Source organism: Cupressus sempervirens, chromosome 7 (assembly GCF_028749045.1).
Source record: "Cupressus sempervirens isolate cs-2001-9-10 chromosome 7, ASM2874904v1, whole genome shotgun sequence".
Taxonomy (NCBI): Eukaryota; Viridiplantae; Streptophyta; class Pinopsida; order Cupressales; family Cupressaceae; genus Cupressus; species Cupressus sempervirens.
In genome coordinates this window covers 122,133,181-122,143,101 of record NC_143124.1, presented here as the reverse complement: position 1 = coordinate 122,143,101, position 9,921 = coordinate 122,133,181, and positions in this window count along the sequence as shown.

Sequence of the window (9,921 nt, the reverse complement as noted above, 5' to 3'; positions counted from 1 at the left end):
TGCATAGTAAGACATGATTTCTTAACTAAGGAAGTCCTTGATTAGAGGGAAAACCCTGGTGGGAATGATGCCTACAAGATGATGCGCTTATATAAAAATTCCTTGCAAAAGGTCATATGACCCTATAAAGAGCCAATTAAATATAATCAGTACATATGAGTCCCTATTACGAGACTTTGAATCCATCTTAGAATATTCCAACCCTACCATGAGCTATTCTAACCCTATAAGGAGTTGATATAAAGTCAACTAAAATGACTTCCCAAATTGCTTCTGAAGTTTTCCACAAAACAAACCTCTAGGAAAATATATCCAAGGGTTAACTAACTAATTTACAACAACTTCTTTTTCCAATATAGTTCCTTTGAATTTATTAAAACATCCTCCTATCATCTTCTACTTTGATCTCATCAACTTCATATCCTCAAAATCAATACAATTAGATTGATAGATACATTACAAATGCAACAAAAAAAAAAAAACCTTTCCTTTATATATTTTCCTAGTAACTAATTGGGGAATCCTTGAAGCTTCCCCAATGTAAAATGAATAATATAGAACCTCATTAAGATATTAAAATATACATTAGATTACATTACATTTGTAACACATCCCAAAATAATATAACCAACATTGACTTGTAGTGAATAAATTACATGTTGCCCTTTAATGGTCTCCAACAAGTCAACTCTAAAATTTTCTACCTCAAACTCCTCATGAGGAACATGTGTTCAACAAATATTCAATCTTGTTTAATTGAATTATATGTTTATTATAAAATATAAGCAATTTACCAATACACTATTTATTCAATAATCTCTCCAAACATGTTTACAATGTCTTCTTTTAAATACCTTCTACATTCATTCTAACAATCTCCACCTTTGGAATTAATGACTATATATGATGAACAACCATAAATGCCAAAACCTCAATATGAAGAATGCCCTATACACATCAATCCACTTTTGAATACACTTCAACATTGGTGCTACTCTCTCTAATATACAATTACTCTCCCCATTTTTTCTTTTTTCATATATCACTCTCCCCCATTAACATCAAAGAAAAATGTGACATCCCAATCTAAGAGTCTAAAGTGCTCTCAATATTTAATCATCTCCAAAATAATTTGCAAAGATAAATTCCAAGTTCCAATAGATAGTTATATAAAACATTTCTCAAGAGTTCTCAATAACTCATACCAAAGTGACTAATCCCCCAAAGGAAGCATCACTAAGAATCTAGTCTAGATGTAAGAAAATGCTTCGAATATACTAGATTGATATAATCATCCATCAATTACTCTAAAGATGTTTTCGAGAATGACTCTAAGCATGCTACTAAATTAATCAAAAGTATCCTTATCCAATGGTTTAGTAAATATCTCATCTATTTTTTCCTATGTACTAACATAATCCATTATGATTTCATTTTCTACTACCCTCTCTCTCAAAACGTGATACATTATAGAATTTTTTTAGTATTTGAGTGTAATACTAGATTGTTAGACATACTAGCTAAGCTTGTCTTATCAAAAAGATTAATAATAGGTTCTAATAACTCAATACCAATATCCTTCAACATCTATTTCATCCAAATGATATGATTATAGTTTTTTCCAACTTCTACATACTCTTCTTCTATTGCAACTTGTGATATTCAATCTTGTTTCTTTCTTAACCAAGAAACCAATCTTCTTCCCATGATGAATGCTCCTCTACTAGTTCTCTTTCTATCACCGACATTTCATACCCAATATTTATCAGTGTATGCACATACAATGAAATCATAGGTTTTATCATACCATAATCCATAGTCTGATGTACCCTTCAAATATTTGAAAATCCTCTTTACTAAGTGTGTACTCTCTTTAGTATCCTATTGGAATCTTTCCACAATACCAACTAGATTAGCTATTTTTGGGTTGTATGTGTTAGATACTACAATCCTCCCATCATTCATCTAAACTTTATTTTTAATATACTAGGTGATTCATCTTTTCTTGATAATTTGCAACATGTAACCATAGGTTTAACAACTAGCAAGTACAATTTTCCAATCAACACCATATCAATAGATCTTTAAGATATTTTCTTTGTGATATAAATATTCCATTTTTACTCTAGGTTATTTTTAATCCCAAGGAAAAGTTCATTTCCCCAGTCATTCTTATCTCAAATGCATTCTTCATTTCTTCAAAAAAGTATCTCAGTAGCTTCATCATTTCCCCCAAAGATAATATCATCAAAAAATACTTCAATAATTAGTAATCCATCTTAATTTTCTCTCAAGTACATGTTACTACATGCACTACAATTTCTAAATCCCAAAATTTGAAAGTGTTTTACTTATCTTGCATACCAAGTTCTAGATGCTTTCTTCAATCCACATAAAGCCTTTCTCGGTCTACAAACCATATCATTGTCATTAGACAATGGAAAATCACCATGTTGTTCAATTTAAATCTCTTCTTCAAGTTATCCATTAACAAATACTAGCTTGACATCCAAAAGATATACCTTGAATTTCTTGTTGGACGTATATGCTAAAAACATTCTTACTACTTTAAGTCTAGTAATAGGGGAAATTTTATTTTCAAAATCAATTCCTTCATGTTGTAAATTATAACCTTTACACACTAACCTTTCTTTTTTCCTTACCACTTCTCCTTGTCCACTCATCTTGTTCTTGAATACACACTTAGTGTCACTAATGTTCATATCTTTAGGTCCAGGGACCAATTCCCATGTCTTATTCTTCTCTATCTCATCAAGTTCCTCTTTATTGTCCTTTATATATAACTCATTCCTTACATGCTTCATATATAGTCTTTGGTTCAACTTGTGATATTAAAAAAAAATCATCTCTTACTTGATTCCTTATCAAAAATCCTTTGTTTTCACTTCTAATAATTTTATTCTTATAGTGATGCCTTGCTACATATCTTAGTGTTCTCTATTTAGGTATTTCTTGTTCTTCTCTAAATTCAAATATTCATTCCTCTATATTCTTGAACTATCATTTTGCATGATGCTTAATAGAAGGAATCTTTTCAAAATCCTCTCTAGAAAAGCTAATTTAGAATCAACTCCAAGGTTCTAGGTGATCTTGTGACCTACTAGAATCCTCTTAGTAGAAGATAAATGTGATTTTTCATGAGGAGGCCTTTGCTAGTTATGACCAATTTTAGATAAGAGGTTGAATCTACTTGCTATCTCAAAAAAAGTAACAACACAAAAAGAAATATATTAAATTATATATACATTTTTATAATGAATGCAATTTTAACTATGCAACTAAATGAATTCCTAAATTGATAACAAGTGTTTGTAAAAGAAAATTTAAGGAGATAAGGTGACAATAAGTTTAAGGAAATGACTTGAAAAGTAAATCCCTAATGGACATAAGTCATGGAAACAACAGATCTATGAATTAAGCCTTTGAAAAGATCAGTAGATAAAAAATGAAAATAGGAGCAATGCTTCCTTAATTCCATTGATACAATCATTGATAGGAATTCAATAACTATAAGATGTTTCACTTTTAGTTAGATTGCAAGGCCATGAAAAACATGCTCACACGAGACAAAAATCTATGCAGGAACAATAGGGGGATATCTTCTCCAACTAAGTATGTCAGTAGAATTTGTAAACATGTTGCAAACACTAGAATTAAAATATCACTCAATCAAATTAACATAATAAAACTATTGGCTCCATTACACTCCATGAACATACATTCACAAAATATAACACAATCAGGTAAGAATAACTACACTCCAAACGAAAGCACCAATAACATATATTATTGCATCAAAATAATGGCCTAGAATACATATTTAATTTCTTAATTTATAGGCAATATTATCCTCAATTTGTGTTGAAAGTGAGAGATCTCTTCACGTAAATATATGCTTCTAAACTAACAAGACAAATCTATTTATGTACAAACTAACTCTCTAACTAGTGCTAAGTAGGACTCCAGCCTTATTTATATCATTTAATGGGTGAATGAGCCTTTACATGTCTTAAAACATAGAGAGTCTGAGAACATAAGAAGAAGAAATCCATTAGATGATGTAGAAGTCTCTAGAGATGCAAAAACTAGAAGCTCAACCTCCTCTAGATGTTTGTAGGAGCTAAACTATCGTCACAATGCATTTTTGATGCATTAAAATCTTTGAATTTAGAATTGGTAATTAACTATCGGTGCACCTCTAAATTCTTCAAAAACCCTTTAGGTGCACCTTTGGAGAAGCACACCTTAGAAGATAGGGTTCAAAAAATGCAAAATTTTACCAAGTGTTAAAACTGAAATTCTAATTTTTGAGTTTTGTTCCCTTTTCATACCAAAGCTATGTCTAGGTATTTGTTCTTGAATTTCCCTATAATCTCTACCACTTGGGTTGTATCAAAAAAATATAAAGCATCATATTTATCCTTTACTTTTTGTTGATAGTTATCCACCTCTATGCGAGTCTCGAAAAAATCTCCCAATTTCACATCCAATTCTAGCAATGCTTCTTTAATCTTAAATGCTTTTCTAATATCCTCATCAGTGGAAGCTTCTTCAAAAGTCTTCCAAAATTGTTCAAAAACTGTTTCCATAGTCATGAGTCTATCCCTTGAATCATATTCAAAATATAAAGGCAAGCATCCCTGTAATGTCTCTTTTCTTACAAAATCTTCTCTTGGGCTTGATCCTTGAGCTTATGAGTATCCACATGTAATGTTCCCATTACTTTATTACAATCTAAAATCTTCTCAATCTAATCATCTATCTTATCTAACTCATCCACCATATATGTATCCATCAACATATGATACCTCTAAACCTTTATTGATTATAATTCTTGTAGGTCTTTACCCCATGTATGTATCTCATACATCAACCCAAAATCCTAGTTCAATATAGTAACTGGCTTGTCTAATTTATTCTTAATGTGGTGTAGTTGTTTAAGGTTTCCTTGTATGATTTGCAGACCTTTTTCCTCAAATGTTTCCCACCATTGCTAACAAGCCTTCAAAAATGGATCTAATTGTACATTCTCCTTATCCCTCCTATCAAGTGCTGCATCTAAATTCTCCTCACAATTTTTAGGATCCAATGGACCAACTACTTCATGAAAATAACCTCTTAGGAGTTCATTTTTTTTCCAAAGGTTTAAAAATTTAGACTTTTCTTCTTCTAAGTGCTTAAGCACTTCTTTGATTCCCATAGTGACCATCAATTTGGTAGTATGCATAGTGGGTTTTCCAAGCAAGATCTCTTTAATCTAATAATATTTTGGGGTCGAATCCTCAATATCTACATGTAGAGGAGGGATATTAGGATGGGTGAATAAGTCTTGATTTTGATTACTTATAATGAAGGCCAATGTTCATGCATCACCTGTGGGTGGCTCAGGTTTATTGAGAGCTTCAATTAATTCTATCATTCCCTCTTCCTTAGTATAATACAACTACCTTTTATTTCTAACCATCTCCTCTTTTCTTAACAATCTTGGAGTATCTTCCATTGGAGACTTATTCTTAGATGAAGAGGGAGCTTGTATTCCTAGATCTTTTCCTTTATCACTTCACTTACTGTCTTCTCTTTTTGTGAGAGATCTATGTTAGGCATCTATGTGTCTGTTGAGTCTATAGTCCTCACTTCTGTACCTTGGGAAGTTTTTTGAGGTTCCCCATCTATTTTTCCCTCCTTTAATACTTCATTGGGGGGGTCTAGTCCATAGTCCTCACTTCTGTACCTTGGGAAGTTTGTTGAGGTTTCCCATCTATTTGTCCCTCCTTTGATACTTCATTGGGGGGTCTTTGTTGTGGCCATTCTTCCTATTCAACTTGTGCCTAGTCTTCATTACTTGGAGGGAGAGGAGTAACTAAAACTTTATCCAAGAAAGATAAATCTTCACTTGGTGATGGTGAAGTAATTAAAGGTCCTTGTGGCTAAGGAAAAAATTGACTCCAATCCTCTTGTAGAGGTTGACTTTTTAGTGTATCCCTTTTCTGATTGAGCCTTCAAGTTCATTGCCTATAGGCATGAAATGAAAATCAGACATATTAAATACATCAGCCCTTTGGTTCCCTTACTCATCAATCCATTTTTTTAACTCATCCTCTAAAGTTGCAACCTAAATAGGTTGTGTAGGAATGGATGGTGGTATTATATTGGAGCTCCTTCTCTGTTCTACCTTAGTAGTCCTATAAAGATGAGTCCTTTGACTCAAGGGGAGGTTATCCTCTTTGTCTTTTTCATCCTATTCTTCTTCCTCCAGAATAACTTCTAGGACTGATGGAAAAGGAATAACCTTTCTTATCACCCTTTTTCTCCTTGTCCTTTCAACTAAAGTTTTTATCTTCATTTTCTTAGTTTCCGATCAAGAGGCTTCTTCCTCTTGGGTATGAAAAGACTCTTCCTTTACTTTTTCAACTTCTTTCCCTTGTTCTGGTGGTGGCACTAGAGGATTATCCTAAGTCTAGATGACTTCTACATTTTATGCCCCTTGGTTCTTAGGTGCTTGAATTTCCTCCTCTTCAAGCTCACCTTGCTGAGGGGAAGCTCTTTCCCTTTTATTCTTACCCTTTTGTGCCTTGGAGTATCTGACTTCTTTATCAAGATGATGCACCATTTTTGGTCTTATTGGAGATTGGGTTGTGAATGTTGGGACTATCACTTTCACTCCTCTACCTTTCACTAGATGAGATGTAGCTTGGAAAACTATTATTTATGGAATTGGATCCAGTTTAAATGGTCTCTTAATCCATTCCTTGGTGAACTGGATGATATGTCTCACCCTATGATTGATATCTACATTTTCTTCTCTATCAATCTCTACATTCATGATAGGCTAATCATTTATCTTATCTTAGTTATACAGGGGATCCAAGACTTCTTCAGTATCTTGCTACACAATCTTTAATGAGACCTTCATTTTCAAGGCACTACTTGACAAATAAAGATTGTTGGTATAAATATGTACTTTACTATTTACACTTACTTAAGTTTACTTAGGTTAATGCATTATTTAATTATTTTGCATTATTTTATTATTTTTATTTGTGAGACATTTAGGAGTTTGCACACCTTTTGAGTTGTCATGTTGACAACACAGGAGTACGCAACTCTATTTAAGCACAAGGTGTCTACAACACTATTTTGCGTGTCCCACCCTTGTAGATTTATCCTCACATCATCGCACTTACTTCCGTGCTTAATGGAGCATAATCCATATTTGGTGGACATGTGCTTGGTTGTATGACACTTTATGGTGCTAACTTCTATGCATTCTAGAAGCTCTACTGAGGCCTTTATATACAGGGACTCCTAGTGTGTTGAGCATATCATATCACATTCTGAATAGAGCAATGTATTCAGACATACTCTGATTAATTGATCATATCCTTTTTGGTCTACAGTTGTGCTTGTGTTTGAGTTCTTAGTTCCTAGGTGAACTTTTCCCTTAGGCAAATTCTTACATGGTATCAGAGCTAAGGGAGATTTTCTCATCACATAGCCATTTGGAGACCATCATCTTGCTTCATCACTGTAACTTGACTCTGGAGTATTGCTGAAATTGGGAGTGTCCAGCATTAGATTTGACCTCACCATAGCATCCAGAATGCTAAATTAGCGAAAATTGGCTACAAAGCTACCTACCCTAGGCCAAAGTCAAGTGTGAGGCAATTTTTTTTTTTGCAAATTGGTACCTGAAGGACCAATTTTTAGAATTGGTATGATCATTTCATATCTATATATTTAATTCTCAGATCTATTTTTTTCTCTACATTTTTGCTATTTTTTTGGATCTGCATTATTTTTTGAAATTTTTTGGCCATAGGGCCATAGGAGAGATTTTTTTCAGGTGAATATTAAAGCTTGTTAGTGCAAATCTAATATTTGCATCACACTCAGAAGGTCCAAAAACCCCCAGATCAAATTTTATTTCATCCAAATCGAACATTTGAGGCAAAATCTAGAGCCATTTGATTTTTGGAGGCACGACGACGATTCAGAAAAAATAACAGTAACAACAATTTTCAAACAGTGATATCTTCCTCATACGGACTCCTTTTTGCAAGCAATTCTTTTTTTTTTTGGGGTAGGATTTTGTGATCTACACATTGGTGCAAGTGGTTCAAGATCTCTATTTTTGAAATTTTTTTGCAACTCCAAAATCTCAAATTTTGCCACTTAAAATGCTTGGTACGGGCTCATCTAGACTCCAAATCAGGTTCCATTTTTTTTTGAAAGTGCATATTTTTTTGTCTGCTTTCCAAATCTACAACCATATTATAGATTTTGTAGACAGAAATACTACTTTCAAAAATAGGCCCTAAACTGTCAAGTGGCTTTCAAGTGCCAACAGTATCTTTTTCAGGGGGGGTTTCTTTGATTTTCTTTAATTTTTGGGGGGTTCATTGATTGATCTCATGGAGTCTTGTCACATTTGTAAGTTTAGTATTAGACTAAAGTTGACACCTAGGAACTATTACCGATGGAGGACTATGATAATGGACCATCTAAGAGAACATCTAGGAATGCTTCCTTATCTCTATTCTCTGTCACTCAATGTTGATTGGACATATATTTCTAGCCTTAATCAATTTTTGCATAACAATATGAGTAGGGAAACCCTTCAATTGGCACATTTTCTAGCTGATATTTGGTGGTCTATTTGGGAAGCATATGGAGATCCATGTGATCCTCCATCTCTAGAAGATTCCCTACCCCCAGTCACTCCGACTCTGGTTTCTTCAACTCCAAATGAGATCACACCTCTAGCTCATGTTGCTCCTACTGATCCTATTCCAGCCATAGATGCTTCAGATCCAATGCAGCAGGACACTTCATGTCTTCCTACACTACCTTCATGTGAAGACTTCCTTTCAGACATCAAATAGTTGTTTGTGGAGTCTCACATTGAATATGTGGGAGACACTATTGATGACATCCATCTTCTATTTGAGGTGGATACTTCATCCTTTTTTGTAGTGACAGATTCATGTACTTCAACAAAGCAGGGTACTCATGGTCTTCCAGATGATGATTTCTTGCTAGACATTTCAGTTCTATTCTTGGAGTCACACATAGCATACATGGGAGACTTTCATGATGATTTCTTGCTTCTCTTTGTTGAGAATGATTCTTCTATAGTTATTGTACATTCTCTACATGATCAATCATTTCAGGTTGGTGTGATTGTGGATACTTATGTCCCACATCTGTAGGTGATCTCTCTCACATTTGAGAAGACTATTGGTGTTCTGACATAGGTTTTAGAGATACCGGTCATCATAGAGATTCCTTCTCCATCTAGGGGATGCTTCTCAAAGGTACCTTTGCCATTGTTTCTTCCAAAGGGGAGGAACGCCATACAAAGGTCATGGATCAGCTTCAACATTGGAGCATTCTTCACTGATCGGCACACTACTTTTAAGGGGGGGGACTACCTCATCTCTTTCTTCTCTTTTTTGGGGGGGCTTTTTTTTCATAGGAGGTTTTTTCCTTCTCCTACTCTCTTGTATATACATGGATGCATGTCATAATGGGGGCATCTTGATTACTCCATCCACCCATGCATCCCTTTTATCTCTCTTTTTGGGGGAGGGTTTTTCCTATGAGGTTTTTCCTCTTTCCCCGCTTTATGGGATATTTTCATTTCATTATGTACATGGGTACCTAACATGACCTAGTAGCCAGGACCCATTATGCATCTTCATCCTAGTTCATAAGCTTAAGGGCATTCCCCTTAGTTTCACCTAAGGGGGGGTGTTGGTGTAAATATGTACTTTACTATTTACACTTACTTAAGTTTACTTAGGTTAATGCATTATTTAATTATTTTTATTTGTGAGACATTTAGGAGTTTGTACACCTTTTGAGTTTTCATGTTGACAACACAAGAGTACGCAACTCTAT